The sequence below is a fragment of the Cibotium barometz genome, chromosome 18 (genome assembly GCF_041138505.1).
Source record: "Cibotium barometz isolate CiBa-2024 chromosome 18, ASM4113850v1, whole genome shotgun sequence".
NCBI lineage: Eukaryota > Viridiplantae > Streptophyta > Polypodiopsida > Cyatheales > Cibotiaceae > Cibotium > Cibotium barometz.
The window spans coordinates 2,410,427-2,426,928 of NC_141063.1; the positions used below are offsets into that span (position 1 = coordinate 2,410,427).

Sequence of the window (16,502 nt, forward strand, 5' to 3'; positions counted from 1 at the left end):
GCAGTTGCGCGCACCTGGAACTCTAACTGCAACTATGGATAACTCTATGGAGGACATAAGTCTTGCGAGCAGTCCTAGAGTTGGTTTGGTTTCATGGAAATATGGATCGAACTCTATTTGTGCATGTATGCATATACTTTTTGAGGTAGAGGTATTTTTGTATTCTGGTGCCATTGGATCCTGGTACCATTGAGAATACATTGGGAGATACTCTGCATTGTGTCATGTGCTGCATGTATATTGGTATGATACATCAAGTGCTTTATTATGTTCATGGATGCACCATTGGGTGTAACTCTTGCGGGATGGCCATGAAACATATGTGGGAAAGTACTTACTGGATGTAGTGTTTGGATGCATTGAGTGCTTTCATATGCTCATGTTTTACCTTCAGTCGTGGGTCCTGCGGGATGCCCATGGGCGTAAGGCTTGCGAGCAGCCCTTAGACTGTTACTTTGGAGTAGGTAGAGCATTTTGAGGAGCATATTGTTTGCGAATGCATATGTGTGTCATATGTAGAATGATGCATGGTTTTGTTTTTGGCTAACACAGTTAACGTGTTTCCATTTGGTTTTAGACTTTTGCTGGAGGTTCTGAAGGAACAAGCAAGAGGACAGTGTGGCTTATTGTGCAGGATGATTGTTCTATCATCCAGATGCATTGGAAGGCCATTGTTTTTGCCATATGGGGTGTCTTTGCTCATGAGATGCTTTTCTATGCCATTGGTTTGCAGTGAATGATGATACATGTGTATGGCTTAGAGAGATTGGGACGCTGATCTTGCCATATTGTATATTTCACTCTGGATATTTTGATGCATCACCAGAATGCAATCGAGGACGCTTGCCATTTTTCAAGAGGGGGGTATGTCATGGCCCTGTGAAAATGGAACAGCACAAGTGTGGGCATGGTGGTTGCAGAGTCAGAATATTTTATGATTCACATGGGGGGTGCCCGGACAGAGTTTAAGATGTGTGGACATCCCTAGGTGTGAAGGGGGGAACTAGAAACATTAAACTTTAATGTTTATTAAAGTTTGCCCCTAGGCCTTAGTGGCCCTAGGGACTTATTAAAGTTGGGGGCCCTAGGGATTATTTTGGGGAGGAGCCACTTTTGGAGTAGTGCTTCTCTCTCGTCCCCCTCTCTCTAGCTTTTGGGAAAGGGGTCGTGGAGGAGCCTTCAAGCGCATGTACACAAGCGTGGAGAAGTGGAAGAGCAAGTCGACTGCAGATTCTGGAGTGCTGCTGCTGTTTTTCTGAGTGTAAATCAGCCGTACAGCACTGTATGGCCAGATCTGTGCAAGTACACTTTCTCTCTCTCTCTCTGGTACGGGCTGTGGGTCTTCTTCTCTGCTGGACTGGCTGCGCACAGGTACTGTACAGGCTGTGCAGACTAGTTTTCAGCAGTACCATACTGTACGGCTGCCGTACAGTGTATGGACAGCCAGGTACAGCAAGTACAGTTGTTGCAGGCGGTGCAGACAGGTGCTGGACAGGCCTGGTTACACAGATTCAGGTGACCAGAATCAGGACAGCAGGCTGATTGTGCAAGTACAACTTCTGGCACGTATCCCGAGGTAGAGGTATTTTTGTATTCTGGTGCCATTGGATCCTGGTACCATTGAGAATACATTGGGAGATACTCTGCATTGTGTCATGTGCTGCATGTATATTGGTATGATACATCAAGTGCTTTATTATGTTCATGGATGCACCATTGGGTGTAACTCTTGCGGGATGGCCATGAAACATATGTGGGAAAGTACTTACTGGATGTAGTGTTTGGATGCATTGAGTGCTTTCATATGCTCATGTTTTACCTTCAGTCGTGGGTCCTGCGGGATGCCCATGGGCGTAAGGCTTGCGAGCAGCCCTTAGACTGTTACTTTGGAGTAGGTAGAGCATTTTGAGGAGCATATTGTTTGCGAATGCATATGTGTGTCATATGTAGAATGATGCATGGTTTTGTTTTTGGCTAACACAGTTAACGTGTTTCCATTTGGTTTTAGACTTTTGCTGGAGGTTCTGAAGGAACAAGCAAGAGGACAGTGTGGCTTATTGTGCAGGATGATTGTTCTATCATCCAGATGCATTGGAAGGCCATTGTTTTTGCCATATGGGGTGTCTTTGCTCATGAGATGCTTTTCTATGCCATTGGTTTGCAGTGAATGATGATACATGTGTATGGCTTAGAGAGATTGGGACGCTGATCTTGCCATATTGTATATTTCACTCTGGATATTTTGATGCATCACCAGAATGCAATCGAGGACGCTTGCCATTTTTCAAGAGGGGGGTATGTCATGGCCCTGTGAAAATGGAACAGCACAAGTGTGGGCATGGTGGTTGCAGAGTCAGAATATTTTATGATTCACATGGGGGGTGCCCGGACAGAGTTTAAGATGTGTGGACATCCCTAGGTGTGAAGGGGGGAACTAGAAACATTAAACTTTAATGTTTATTAAAGTTTGCCCCTAGGCCTTAGTGGCCCTAGGGACTTATTAAAGTTGGGGGCCCTAGGGATTATTTTGGGGAGGAGCCACTTTTGGAGTAGTGCTTCTCTCTCCTCCCCCTCTCTCTAGCTTTTGGGAAAGGAGTCGTGGAGGAGCCTTCAAGCGCATGTACACAAGCGTGGAGAAGTGGAAGAGCAAGTCGACTGCAGATTCTGGAGTGCTGCTGCTGTTTTTCTGAGTGTAAATCAGCCGTACAGCACTGTACGGCCAGATCTGTGCAAGTACACTTTCTCTCTCTCTCTCTGGTACAGGCTGTGGGTCTTCTTCTCTGCTGGACTGGTGCGCACAGGTACTGTACAGGCTGTGCAGACTAGTTTTCAGCAGTACCATACTGTACGGCTGCCGTACAGTGTATGGACAGCCAGGTACAGCAAGTACAGTTGCTGCAGGCGGTGCAGACAGGTGCTGGACAGGCCTGGTTACACAGATTCAGGTGACCAGAATCAGGACAGCAGGCTGATTGTGCAAGTACAACTTCTGGCACGTATCCCGAGGTGGTACAGATGGGTACGGGGCTGTTTTTCAGATCTGTACATTCAAAGTCGGCACAAAGGTGGACAAGGGCTGGTTTTCCATGAACATAGACATCATGTCGATGGCGTTCAACTGATGGAACTTTCAGCTTCTCTTTGCTTTGGATTCAGGACTGTTTTGGGACAGTTTACGGGCTGTTTTTGTGTGGCTGCAAATTCAGCTATGTGTGCTTGGGTTTTTGGCTACAGGCACAGGTCTTTTGGTTATGTTTCTTGGCATGGGAGTGATGCAAGCTCGCATGGCCGCGTGCTCATGGAGCAGATTGTTTTCTTCTTGCTAGAAAGGAACAGTGGGACCTACAGTTATGGGCATCTCTACGTTGCCAGATGTTTCATGTGGGAACAGGTAACTAGATGTATGGAAACAAGACATAAGTTTCAAAGGGAAACAGGCCTAAGGGTTTCATGTGGAAACAGGTCGTAGGTTTCTTGAGGAAACATGTTTTTGGGTTTCTCCAGGAGATAGGTCACATGCAAGCAGAAGGTACAGGAATGGACACATGTTTGGTACAGCCTTGCTACTGATTGGGCAGGGGACAGGGAATCCATGACAGAGATGGATAGTACCCTTGGATGGTAGAGAGGGTTTGTACAGGTGTGTCGACTGTATGTTATGCTGTGCTGTGATACTCTTCTGAGAGACAGTTTGGGAGTCTGTGTTGTGATACAGGAGCACTGGATGTGTCAGGGTGTGATGCTGTTCATAGTGTGAGAGGCTATGGATGGTTGTGGCAGCCTTGATCATGGGAGAAAGCTTCTGTATGCAGACTCAATGTGAGAGAGTCTTTTGATATGAACAATGGCTGGACTTGTTTGTGGATGCCGTGTGGACTAGAAGCCAGATGCAGGTTCTTTGCAGGCTTCAGGGGTTCTACTGTGACGGCTGAGTTCCCAGCCTTATATTGTAATCAAAGCTCTTATAATCAATGAAAGAAATACCGCAAGGGGCGCCACTGCGATTTGGGGCCAATCGGTGTCCGTGTACTTTTTGCAGGAGCACTCTAGCTCCCTCTGTTTGTTTTCCTTTTCTAGGTCCTCAATGGTGTTGAAGTGTTTTATGTGCAAATGTTTGTTCCACCGCCCTTTGCTCTCTGAAGGCCGGTTTATAGCCCGACTGTAGCAGGAGGTTGCTTTGGGAGTCACTACTCACCGACAGTCACGTATTGCCTTCCGGCGCCTTGTGTGAAGGAAGAAGTGGGTCTTCCTTGCTCAGCTAGAGCAGGAATTATACCAGCTGTTCTTGAGCCAGGATTCGAGGGAGGCTTGGCGTTTGTTTCATGAGTCCTCCCCTGCTTTGGCCATCACTTCTACAGAGGTCTGGGGTAGTTATGCAGCATCTCTATATACAGTTCTTGGACAGACACCTTTTCCTAACTCGCCAGCACCATGCCCACAGACATGTACTTTCTTTACCGCAGAGAAGGTAAGGAAGGCCATTGATAGGATGAAGACTGGGAGAGCATATGATCATGATGGATTGGTCGCTGAGCACTTTATTCATGCGAGAGACATGCTGGCAGAGCTTTTAGCAGTGATGTTCAATCGTGCTATGTGTGAAGGCTGACCCGAGACTTGGAGTATGTCCACCATCGTGCCTATCTTCAAGTCAGGGGACCCTATGGAGCCAGGGAATTATCGCACTATTATGATTGGTCACACACTAGCACAATTGTATGCATCCATTCTTGAGCAGCAGTTGAGTAGATGGGCAGAGAGAGAGGGTATTCGAGCAGAGGGACAGGCAGGGTTCAGGAGAGGTTTCTCTACTCTTGACCACATCTTGACTCTGCGGGCCATTATTGAGGAGGGCAGGTCGCATGGGCGACGGATTTATTGTAGCTTTGTGGACTTCCGCAAAGCATTTGATACAGTGCCCAGACCCAGATTGATGAGGCGATTACAGGAGATGGGGGTACCCACAGAGCTCATATGGGGGATTATGGCTTTATATAGATCAGTTGCAGGACATGTACGCACTCAGAGGGGGTCTCTACTTTGGTTCACTCCACTATAGGAGTGAAGCAAGGTTGCCCGTTATATCCTTCATTGTTTGGTATGTATGTGGATGAGGCTTCTGACGACATTGAGAGATTGGGGGATAGAGGAGCCCGGCTAGCAGGTACATGGATCCCACTATTGTTATATGCTGATGATATTGTGTTGATCTCTGACTCCCCTGAGGGTACGCAGCGTCATCAAGATGCTTTACATGAGTTTGCAGATGATAGTGGATTGTCTGTCAACCTTGGAAAAACCAAGGTTATGGTGTTTAACACCATGCCACAGTGGGTTAGGGGATCAGCTCCCACATGTACATATGGGCAGGAGATTATGGAGTATACAGATGCATATACATATCTTGGGGTAGTATTCAGTGGGCCAGTGTTTTCGATGAGGAGAGCAACAGAGACTAGATTGACTAGAGCACATGCAGCCCTGGGTGGTTTGGAGAGCATGTGTTCGCAGGTTCAGTTTCAGGAACCTCGAACGAAACTTTGGCTTTTTGACACTCTAGTGACATCAGCTATGCTTTATGGAGTGCGGGTATGGGTACCTTCAGTGGGCCATCACAACGCAGGCGGGTGGAGAGGTATGGAGAGGCCTTTGGTATCTATGATTGCTAGGATTATTAGAGCCAGGGCCTTGGTACCTCATGAGATTATTCGAGCAGAGCTTGCGGCTGCCCCTCTGGTGATTGAGGCTCTTACGAGATTAGTCTCCTACATACATGGCTTGTGGGATCTCCCCCGAGACAGATATGCACGCCTCGCCCTTGAGTCCTCCCGACAGTTAGCTTTACAGGGAGACACGGCTTGTTGGTATGGACAGATGACATCTTGGTTCCGGGCACATGGTTTTAGCATGGGCAGATTGCCTCCCTTCCAGTATTCTCTGGAGGCACCCTCTCTCACTCTCACACGGACAGAGATTACCAGACTCATCCGTCAGGATTTAGTTTAGCTGGACATTAGGAGGACATGGATACAGCCGACTGAGGAGCTGGGCACGAAGATGGCTTTCTACAGAGAGCATTTTCTTCAGCTCACAGCAGATGGTTTTGTGATCAGACCCAATTACATGGATGTACACTTGGGCAGACTCAGAGGCACATTACAGACTTCTTTAGTCCAGCCATCACTGCGCCAGATGGACCACAGCAGCAGCAGGACATGGATACCGCCCACACCAGCGGTACACTGATTGATCGTGGGATTGAGCTTGGGTGGTCCAGATGCCCACAACTACGGAGGAGGGCATCCCAGCATAGACGGAGGTTGCAGCGGCGGTTTCGGATTATTCTTGCGAGACTTGCGGGACACGCAGTCAGGGTGCTGACCACAGAGGATATTGAGGAGATCCGCCAGCGTCCGATGCGGCACATATTATGAGATGGAGGCACATATTATGAGATGGAGTGTCACGTAGGCTGTAATGCCTGTGACCGACGGCAGACCGGATGGCCATATCCGGGGTTCAGTGGGAGAGGACGCCCATGCAGAGTCATGGGCGGCCAGGCTAGTGTGGACGGCAGGCCACACACTATATAGCCTGGGGGATGAGGGGCAATCCTCATTCTTCCTCTATGGCTGGGTGGTGAGCCAGAGGCCGTCCCCTCTCGTGGTAACGCCCGTAGCGGCGTTACGGATATCTAACACTGGTATCAGAGCATGGTTCGAAGGGATCGTGAGAGTCTGCGCGCGAACGGGGGACCGGAGCCCACTCGGTGGTTTTCATCCACAATCTCCTCACCCTTATCTACACAAGGGAATGTGTGGAGGAAGGAGGGCCAAGACTTTTGAAGGGAAGAACTCTCTTTCTCTCTCTCTCTCATTCTCTCTCCCCGTCACACACAGCATCGAGGTAAGCAAAATGTGTTGTTTTCATTTTTTTGTCTGCGTTGAATCGATTGAAAAACTGCGTTGAATCGATTGAAAAACTGTGTGTTGAGGTGGGGGGGGGGGGGCGCAGACCAACCCCCCACGACAAAGAAAACGCCTGCGTTGATAGCTACAAAAAAAACGCCTTTGTGTAGAGGCGGGGGGGGCGCAGACCAACCCCACGAAACCTGTGTGTGTGGGGGGGGGCGAAGACCAGCCAGCCCCTTGAAACACTAAGAAAACACCCGTCAGCAGCCTTCACCGCACGGCGGTCATCAAGGCGCAGGGCGGAGGGCGGGGACACCCAGCAGCTGAGCCTCCTTTCGTCTTCCTTTCGTCTTCCGGGCTGTATGCGTGGAAGTGTGAGGGCGAAACAAGCTTACGCGCAGGAAGGATTCGAAGCCCTGCTATACACCCAATGAATGAGCGAGGAAATGCGTACGCGTCAAAGGGAAGCCGGAAGCTCTGTAATCGGTGTGTTTGGGCGTGCGCTTCAGTAGCCAGCCCAAGCGCCTAGGAGCCAGGCCGGCGGCGGCAAGCGGCGGCGGCCAACGGCGGCGGTCAGCCAGCCAGTCCGGCCAGCCAGCCAGGCCGGCCAGCGGCGGCGGCGGCCAGCCAGCCAGGCCGGCGGCGGCCAGCCAACCACGGCGGCCACCACACAACCGGCCAAACACGCCCAGCACACGCAACGCCCACCAGCGGACAGAGACAACCAGATAGCCAAAAAAAAAAAAGGAAAAGAAAAAAAAAAGAAAAAAAGAAAAAACCATTTCTTTTTATATATATATATATATTTTTTCATTATTCAATTTGAAAAAAGTAACAATGAAAAATTCAAGGAACCCTCTCTCTCGGCTGGGGAGGAGAATCATTCCCGCAAGAAATAATCCCGACAAGGGATAAGTGTTTCCGGGGTTAATTTTTGTTATAAGTTGCAGGCATTTTCTCGTGGATCGGAGCATCCCGGAAGCGTCCTTGTATAGGCTCGCAACGCAACAAATCGACAGGCGACCGTAAAGGGGGGTGACTATTATTCTCTCTCCACCATTGCTCATTTTTATTAGCGTTTTTTTTTAGTAATTTCTGAGTTCTCGCATTATTTTTTGCAAGAATTAAAAATGTCTGCTAGGCGTAGTGTGTCTCCACCGCCTTCTACTTCTCTAGGTTTTTCCAGTCTCTTGTCCTCGGTCGCGGGTTTGACCCCGACCGAATTGTCAGGCCGTACACGCCCGACCGTTGTTCGGTCCGGAGCGCGCTTATCGATCACTCGTGATCCGCCAGCGCCCTCCTCGTCTATTGACCCTGCCTTAGGACCCAGCGAGCCCGCAGCGGCCGCATTGGCTGATGACCCCTTTCTGGCCGATGAGCCAGAGGACATGAACACTGACGTCGCCGAGGGGACCGAGGAGGACCTCTTGGATTATGACGACGATGACTATGACCTACTAGACCCTGCTGATGTCCTGACAGAGACGGAGCTCTCTAGTGGACTGTTTAAATATCTTAATGCCAAATTGAATACTATGGGTAAAGACCAGGCTGATTTAGTCACGATGCTACAGAGCATCTCCACACGGTTAGATGCACTGACAGCCGCCTCGGCTAGTACTCCGACTCCTCGTGGTAGCCGAGCTCCTACAGCACGGGTGAGCGTAGCCTCGCCAGTGGTTGCAGGAGTACAGGCCGATGCGCCTGCGGGGCCGTCCGTAGCGACAGCTTCGTCGTTGTTAAAAGACTTAAAGCCGCCTAGTTTTGGTGGCGAGGAAAAGGAGAGAAACAAGGACTCAGTCAATATGTTTCTAGCGAAGTGGTCAGATTTGCACGCGCTGCGACAGTAGCCTAGCCGTATACAGCCCGTAGAGGCTAGCCTCTCTTTAACCGGCAAAGCGTACAAGTGGTGGATGAGTCTGACAACTCGCCCTGCCACTTGGACGGAATTTGAAACAATGTTTCGAAAAGAATTTTTGCCTGTTAATGAGGCAGAGAGAAGCTGGGAGTTATGGGACAAGTGCTCGATGGAGAACAAATCCCTAACTCAGTACATCTCAAACTACAGGGAGATAGTACTCAAGTTAAAAGGAATCGATGCATTCCAAACATTGCGGGGCTTTAAGAGAGGCCTCAAAGATGATTACCTTGAGTACGTAGAACCCCTACAGCCTAAAGACTTAGCAGAGGCAATTCAATATGCACAGATATTCGATGACATCAAGCGCCGTAGTGCGCGTGGTGGTTCTAGCAGGGCCGAGGGTAGTGAAAAGAGGAGGTCAGGCCTCAAAAGAAAAGGGTTCCGCAGTGAGAAACAAGGGGATAGGACGGACCAGGAAGGACAGGGTGGTCATTGGTCTAAAAAACCGCGCCCATCCAGAAAAAAAAGAGACACCGAAAACCAAAAGAAAGAGCAATATATTAAAGCGCGAAAGGAAAATCGCTGCTTTAATTGCAATGAAGTAGGACACACGAAGGCTGAGTGTCCAAAGCCTAAAGCCAGCACGAGTGGCAACGAGCCCAAGAAAGATGGTAAATCTTCTAGGCAGTTGCATACAGTGCAGAGACTCCCTCTCAGTTCCGCAGAGTTCAGAGAGGTGACAGTGTGTCATTGTGATGAGCATCACGCTTGTTCAGTGACACCAGCGATGTGGCAGCCTACTGTAGGTCCGCATGACATGGTGCGCATGTATGGCACCATAGGTGGCCGTAGAGTCACAGTTTTTATTGATGATGGAGCTAGTCACAACTTCTTGAACTACTCGTTAGTCAAGAAATTGGGATTGACTGAGACCCGGAGTGATCATGAGTATACTGTTGGCCTAGCCAACGGATATGACAAAACGGTATGGAATACCGTAGTATTGGGGATCCCATTATCTATGCAGGACTACAAGGCTCCGCTTGACTTTCAGGTCATGCACTTAGCCAGAGCAGACGTATATCTAGGCAGGGAGTGGCTGTATGGCTTGGGCCCTAGTCTAGCTCGGAATTACTTACATAACACGCTATGTTTTGAGCATGGAGGTAAAGTCATCACCCTGCAGGGCGACCGTACTGTCCCTGCCACACCACTTATTTCCTCCATGGAGTTGTGTACAGCGGTCCGCAGAGACCAGATAGCAGAGGTATATGCTTGTTACCCTCTTTTGAATTCTGTTTCCGTAGATGAAACGATAAATGATGTTTGCGTAGACAAACAAGAAAAACAAAATAACCTTGGACGAGACCCACTGTTTGAAAACCCTGTTTGGCATGCATGTGATTCGAACAAGAAAAAATCCAAGGTAAATGAGACATTGAAGAAAAAGTACGTAGATACTTTAACGAATTTATTAGAGGAATTTCGGGATGTTTTTCCTGATGATTTACCAGATGGTTTACCACCATCTAGGGAAGTAGACCATGGCATCGAAGTTATGCCAGGATCAAAACCTATAAGCAAACCTGCTTATAGATTAAGCCACTCCGAAGCACAGGAGGTGGAAAAACAATTAACGGAATATTTGAACAAAGGCTTTATTCGGCCTAGTTCAAGTCCGTGGGCATCGCCTATTCTTCTGGTAAAGAAGAAAGACGGATCTATGCGGATGTGCATAGACTATAGAGCTCTTAATCAGATAACGATTAAGAACAAGTATCCGATGCCACGCATGGATGAGTTGTTTGATCAACTCTATGGATCGAGATACTTCACAAAAATAGACCTGAGATCTGGGTATCATCAGGTTAGAATAAAAGCAGAAGATGTTGCGAAGACAGCATTTAGGACCCGTTTCGGGCATTTTGAGTTTTTGGTTATGCCATTTGGGCTAACCAATGCTCCAGCGACGTTTATGACGCTGATGGACAGTATTTTACGTCCATATCTGGGAAAATTCGTAGTAGTTTTCCTAGATGATATTCTTGTGTACAGTAAGACACAGAAAGAACACATAGAGCATTTGCGTCTAGTGTTCAAGTTGTTGCGAGAGCACAAATTATTTGCAAAGAAAAGCAAATGTGAATTTTTTGAAACAGAAATTCACTACCTTGGCCATATTATATCCGCCGATGGTACGCGGATGGAGCCAGAAAAAGTAGAGGCTATTCTTAAATGGCCAGCGCCGAAGAATCTCGAGGAACTGCAGATTTTCCTTGGCATGTCGGGGTTCTACCAACAGTATGTGAAGGACTACGCGAAGATCGCAGTCCCGTTGACTGACCAGTTACGGTCAAAAACAAAGAACATTAGTTGGGGGGACGCCCAACAGAAAAGCTTTGATAAGCTCAAGGTGACCGTAGCAGCTGCACCTGTTTTGACAATTGTCGATCCGAATGAGCCGTTTGTTTTGGAAACAGACGCTAGTAATGAGGCCATTGGGGCCGTACTTATGCAAAGGGGACACCCAATTGCATTTGAAAGTAAAAAGTTAGATCGTGCGCAGCGTAACTACTCGGCTTACGAGCGAGAGTTACTAGCGATAGTTCATGCACTGAAAAAGTGGAGACACTATTTATATGGTGCCACTTTTAAGGTCCGGACGGACCATGAAAGTCTGAAATGGCTTTCAAGTCAAAATGAACTGAAGGGTAGAAAAGCTCGGTGGGCGGAGATTCTACAGGAGTTTGACCTTCAGATACGTTACCAGAAAGGTAAGTATAACGTGGTGGCAGATGCACTTAGTCGCATGCCACAGATTAATGAACTTAGTTTCACAGTCTTCAAGAATGATTTCTTGGAGTCCCTACGTGGTTTATGTGAGCATGATCCATCTTTTACAGAGGTCTGGCGCGCTGTACGCGTACGCACTTCTTCACAGACGCGACCACCTCCCTCGTTGGCACGTATTGCTAGTCCGGAGAGACTGGCCGAAGGTGCAACGGGAAGGGAAGCGAGAGTTAGTCCGGAGAGACTAGCCGTGTCTTCTGGGTATAGTTTGCAACCGGAGAGTTCTGACGTAGGCCCTTCATCACCTTTGACCGCCACGGCTTCAAAGGGGAGTGATAAACTTCGTCGGGGGGAGAAATATGCTAATTACTCCATTGACGACGGGTACTTACTCTACAAGGGTAGAATATGTGTACCAACTATTGGTGACTTTCGGGCCCAAATTCTTAAAGAAAGTCATGATAGTCCAAGTGCGGGTCATCCCGGGATTCAGAAGACCTATGCACTAGTAAAAAGACAGTTTTATTGGCCTAGTTTGTTTAAGGACGTCCAGACTTATGTGCTGAAATGCAATAAGTGCCAGGTCAATAAACATGAACGTCTTAAGGTTGGAGGACTACTCCATCCGCTGGAGATTCCTCAAGGGAAATGGGAAAGCATTTCCATGGATTTCATTACTGGTTTACCCAAGACGAGTCGAGGGAATGACTCGGTGTGGGTGGTAGTGGATAGGTTATCTAAAATGGCAAAGTTTATTGCCACGAAGAAAACTGTTAAAACGCCAGAGTTGGCAAAACTCTTTATTGAACATCTCTACAAGCTATATGGCTTGCCCGCAGATATAGTGTCAGATAGAGATAGAAAGTTCAACAGTCATTTTTGGAGGGAAGTCTTCAAAAAGCTGGATACTACTCTGAGTATGAGTACGGCAGATCATCCGGAGTCTGATGGTCAAACTGAAAGAGTTAACCAAATTCTAGAGGATATGTTGCGTTCTTATGTTAGTAAGAAGCAATCTAATTGGGAAGAGTACTTACCCTTACTGGAGTTTGCCTATAATAGCTCCAAACACTCAGCGACTGGATTTACACCATTCATGTTAATGTATGGATTCCAGCCGAGATCTCCAATGGCTGTAGGCCTAGAAAAGGAGAAGATTCAATCTGTCAAGGATTTCCTTGAAGATATGAATGATATGCTCAGAGCCGCACGTGAGAGCATTCGTAGCGCTCAGGATCGCGCTAAAACTTATGCGGATAAAGGACGAAGAAAGGGTGACCTTTGCAGAAGGTGACTTTGTATTCCTCAAGGTTCCTGCGCAGTCAGAAACCATGAAAACGGGAAAGTGTGATAAACTTTCTCCAAGATATTGTGGTCCTTTTAAAATCCTTAAGAAGATTGGGGACGTAGCATATAAACTTGAGTTACCAGAGAGTTCTCAAGTCCATCCTGTCTTCCATGTCAGTAAACTGAAGAAATCAGTTCACGGGTTAGAGAACGCAGTTTCTCCAGAGATTTTGGTGGACTTGATAGAGCCACCAAAGATACCACATGAACCTGAAAAGATTCTACAGTATCGTGATAGACAGACCCGACATAAAGTGTACCAGGAGGTACTTGTTAAATGGACAGATAGGGATGAGGAGGTAGCTACCTGGGAACGCCGTAGTGCAATTTCCAAAAGGTTTCCCCAGTTTGTTTTCGAGGACGAAAACTCTTCTTAAGGGGGGGGTAATGTCACGTAGGCTGTAATGCCTGTGACCGACGGCAGACCGGATGGCCATATCCGGGGTTCAGTGGGAGAGGACGCCCATGCGGAGTCATGGGCGGCCAGGCTAGTGTGGACGGCAGGCCACACACTATATAGCCTGGGGGATGAGGGGCAATCCTCATTCTTCCTCTATGGCTGGGTGGTGAGCCAGAGGCCGTCCCCTCTCGTGGTAACGCCCGTAGCGGCGTTACGGATATCTAACATGGAGGCACCTCCATAGTGTACCCCCCTGTCCCACATGATATTGTATCCCCTCACTGTACTCCACTCACCTCCATAGCGTACCCCCCCCCCCCCCCCCCCCCCCTCACTATATTTATAAGGATTTCTGTTTACCTTCCAGTTCCAGTTTCATTTTCTAGGTGCCAGTAGTATCATCTTTATTTTTCATTTTCTGGTTTTTTATCCAGACATTGTATCAGATCCACCATGAAGTAACTTTTTGGTCTCATAGATCATTATGGCCTTTTGAAGATGTTAATATAACATTTCATTTCATTTCTCTCTCTCTCTCTCTCTCTCTCTCTCTCTCTCTTCGCAAGCAGGTTTTGTTTACGAGATTAGGATGTAGAGGATCAAGCTACATATGCACAGGATGAGGTTCTTGGAAGAGATGTGTTGTTGCTCTTCATCTTGGACTTATGTGTATTCAGGGATTGCTTTACACGTCCTCTATCTTTCTCTCTCTAGGTTTTAGCAACCTTGATTGGATGGTTTATCTGTCATGGAAACAGGACATTGGTTTTCGGGAAGAAACAGGATTCTGGTAACGAGGAAACAGGCCTATGGTTTATGGATACAGGTCTTTGGTTTATCGGATTATGGATACAGGTCTTTGGTTTCATGTGGAAAACATGTTTCTGGATTCATGTGAACAGGTTCTAGTTTTCTCGAGGTTACATGCAAGTTGTGACTATAGGGAGGACATGTGGTTTGGTTCAACGCTATTGCTGTGCGGGAAAGGGTTTGTGGGATCCATGGTTGAGATGGAGAAGACCTTTTCAAGCAGGGAGGTGTCGTACATGTGTGCCTTCTTTATGGAATGCTTTGTTGTAATAACAAGAGTTTTTATTTGGAAGTCCTGGGTGAAAAGCTAAAAGGGATCCTATTGTTAGAGGATTCGACAAGTTGTACTTTGTACTCAAATTTTGATCAAGTAAAGAAATATCGCAAGGGGCGCCACTGCGTTTTCACTGCGTTTTGGGGCCAATCGGTGTCCTTGTATTATTTGCAGGAGCACTCTAGCTCCCCTTGTTTGTTTCCCTTTTTCAGGTTTCCATGGGTGAAAGTGTTTTGTGTGTGAGTATTTGTTTCACCGCCCGTCAGATTTTTGAAGGCAGGTTACATGGTTCCATCGCCGGGATATCGTCGACTTTCTCAAGAAGGCGAGCTCGTGGTTGTCACATCAAAAGCTTCAACATGTGGAAAGTGAAAATGAAGTGCAGGAGGCAGTGCAGGATTGTGTGTCGTTGCCTGTATGAGGTGAAGAGCAAAAGCTAAAGATGAAGCTTAGGAGAAAAGACACCAAGGACAGGAAGTAGTTAGCCAGGAACAAGAAGCATCTGAAGTGTTATGGTGCAAGAGATGGGTTGAAGGCTATGGCTTTCGACAGTTTGTCACCGATGGTATCTTCATGGAGGCTTCATGGGGTTCGGAAGGTAGCTTTCTTTCTATGTTTAGCAGTGGTGATCTACTATGCTTCATTGGGGACTTGTGCTTACCACTTGGGTGGAGTGCAAGCAGGTTTTGGGTGCCTGTGGATATATCAGATGAGGCTCAGATGGAAGCAGAGGAACTTGATGAGGTTCTTATTCCCGAGCAGATACGGGCACATAAGGAAAGAAAGGTACAAGGTAAAGTTTTCCGTCGTTATCTTGTGAAGTTCAAGAACTATTCACCGATGGATGCGAAGTGGATGGAGGAGGGTGACTTAGCAGATTCACCTTAGGTATTGCAGCTTTATCTTGATGCCTTTGAGTTGGAGCCGACTCTTGTGACGGCTCATTCAGGTTCAGCAGAGCATGGGTCTGGAGCATTGCCTGATGCTCAAGAGGGGGGTAGCATCTCCGCTCCCTTATTACAGACAGGCTCAGTTTTTCATCTAGAAATCGCTTGGTGATATCTTTGTATTCACCCGAAGGTACTAGAGACTGACAGTACATCTGCGTATGGGACTTCTATGATATTGTGTACTAGTCACATGAGATGATGCTATTTGTGAAGTTGGTCTCCTTTGGAATGGCATGGTTTGGTTTAGCTTTAAGTTTGCAGCAACCTGAGCTAACACTTCAAGACTTTATGAAGGGCATAAGTCTTGTGAGCGGTCCTAGAGTTGGTTTGGTTCATATATGGATTGAACTCTATTTGTGCATGTATTTATACACTTTCCGAGGTATTATTGTATTTTGGTGCCATTGGATCCTGGTACCCTTGGGAATACATTTGGTAATACTTTGGATGTGTCAGGATGAGATGCATGTATGTTGGTATGATACATCAAGTACTTTATTATGTTCATGGATGCATCACTGAGTGTGGCTCCTACGGGATGACCATGTGCAGAGTGGGTAAAGCATCAAGAGGGACATATGTGGAAAGTACTTAGTGGATGTATAGTTTAGATGCATTGAGTGCTTTCATATGCTCATGTTGTACCTCCAGTCGTGGATGCCCATGGGTGTAAGGCTTGCGAGCAACCCTGAGGCTGTTATTTTGGAGTAGGTAGAGCATCGTGAGGAGCATATTGTTTGCAAATGCATATATGTGTGTCATGCATATGTTTGTCATATGTAGAATGATGCATGGTTTTTTTTTTGGCTAACATAGGTAACATGTTTCCACTTGGTTTTAGACTTTTGTTGCAGGTTCTGAAGGAACAAGCAAGGGTGTTTGTCACTTTGATCAGACGGAATGGATTTATTGTTCAGGATGATTGTTTCATCACCCAAATGCACTGGAGGGGCATTGCTTTTGTCATATGGGGACTCTTTCTTCATGGGATGCCTACTGTGTTATTGAGTGCAATTGAGGACGCTTGCTATTTTTCAAGAGAGGAGTATTTTATGACCCTGTGTTTTTCCCTCTGGACAACAAGCAGGTGGGCACGGGCATGGACACGGGATGGACAAGTGTGAACAAGCATCAGTTGGATATGAAAAGGAAAACCCGT

The 16,502-nt window shown here is 47.3% G+C and overlaps 1 protein-coding gene across 4 annotated transcripts in view; it reads left to right on the plus strand.

The window, feature by feature from the left end:
* Positions 1 to 16,502, plus strand: part of LOC147628819 (YebC-like protein) — a 99,837-nt gene that overhangs the window by 37,228 nt on the left and 46,107 nt on the right. For 2 of the 4 annotated variants that reach the window (XR_015267821.1, XR_015267820.1), the window contains exon 2: positions 7,862 to 10,039. The exons of the other annotated variants lie outside the window; for them this stretch is intronic. The gene's annotated coding sequence lies outside the window, so the exon portion shown is untranslated. The remainder of the gene's footprint in view (positions 1 to 7,861; positions 10,040 to 16,502) is intronic. 4 annotated transcript variants of the gene reach the window in all.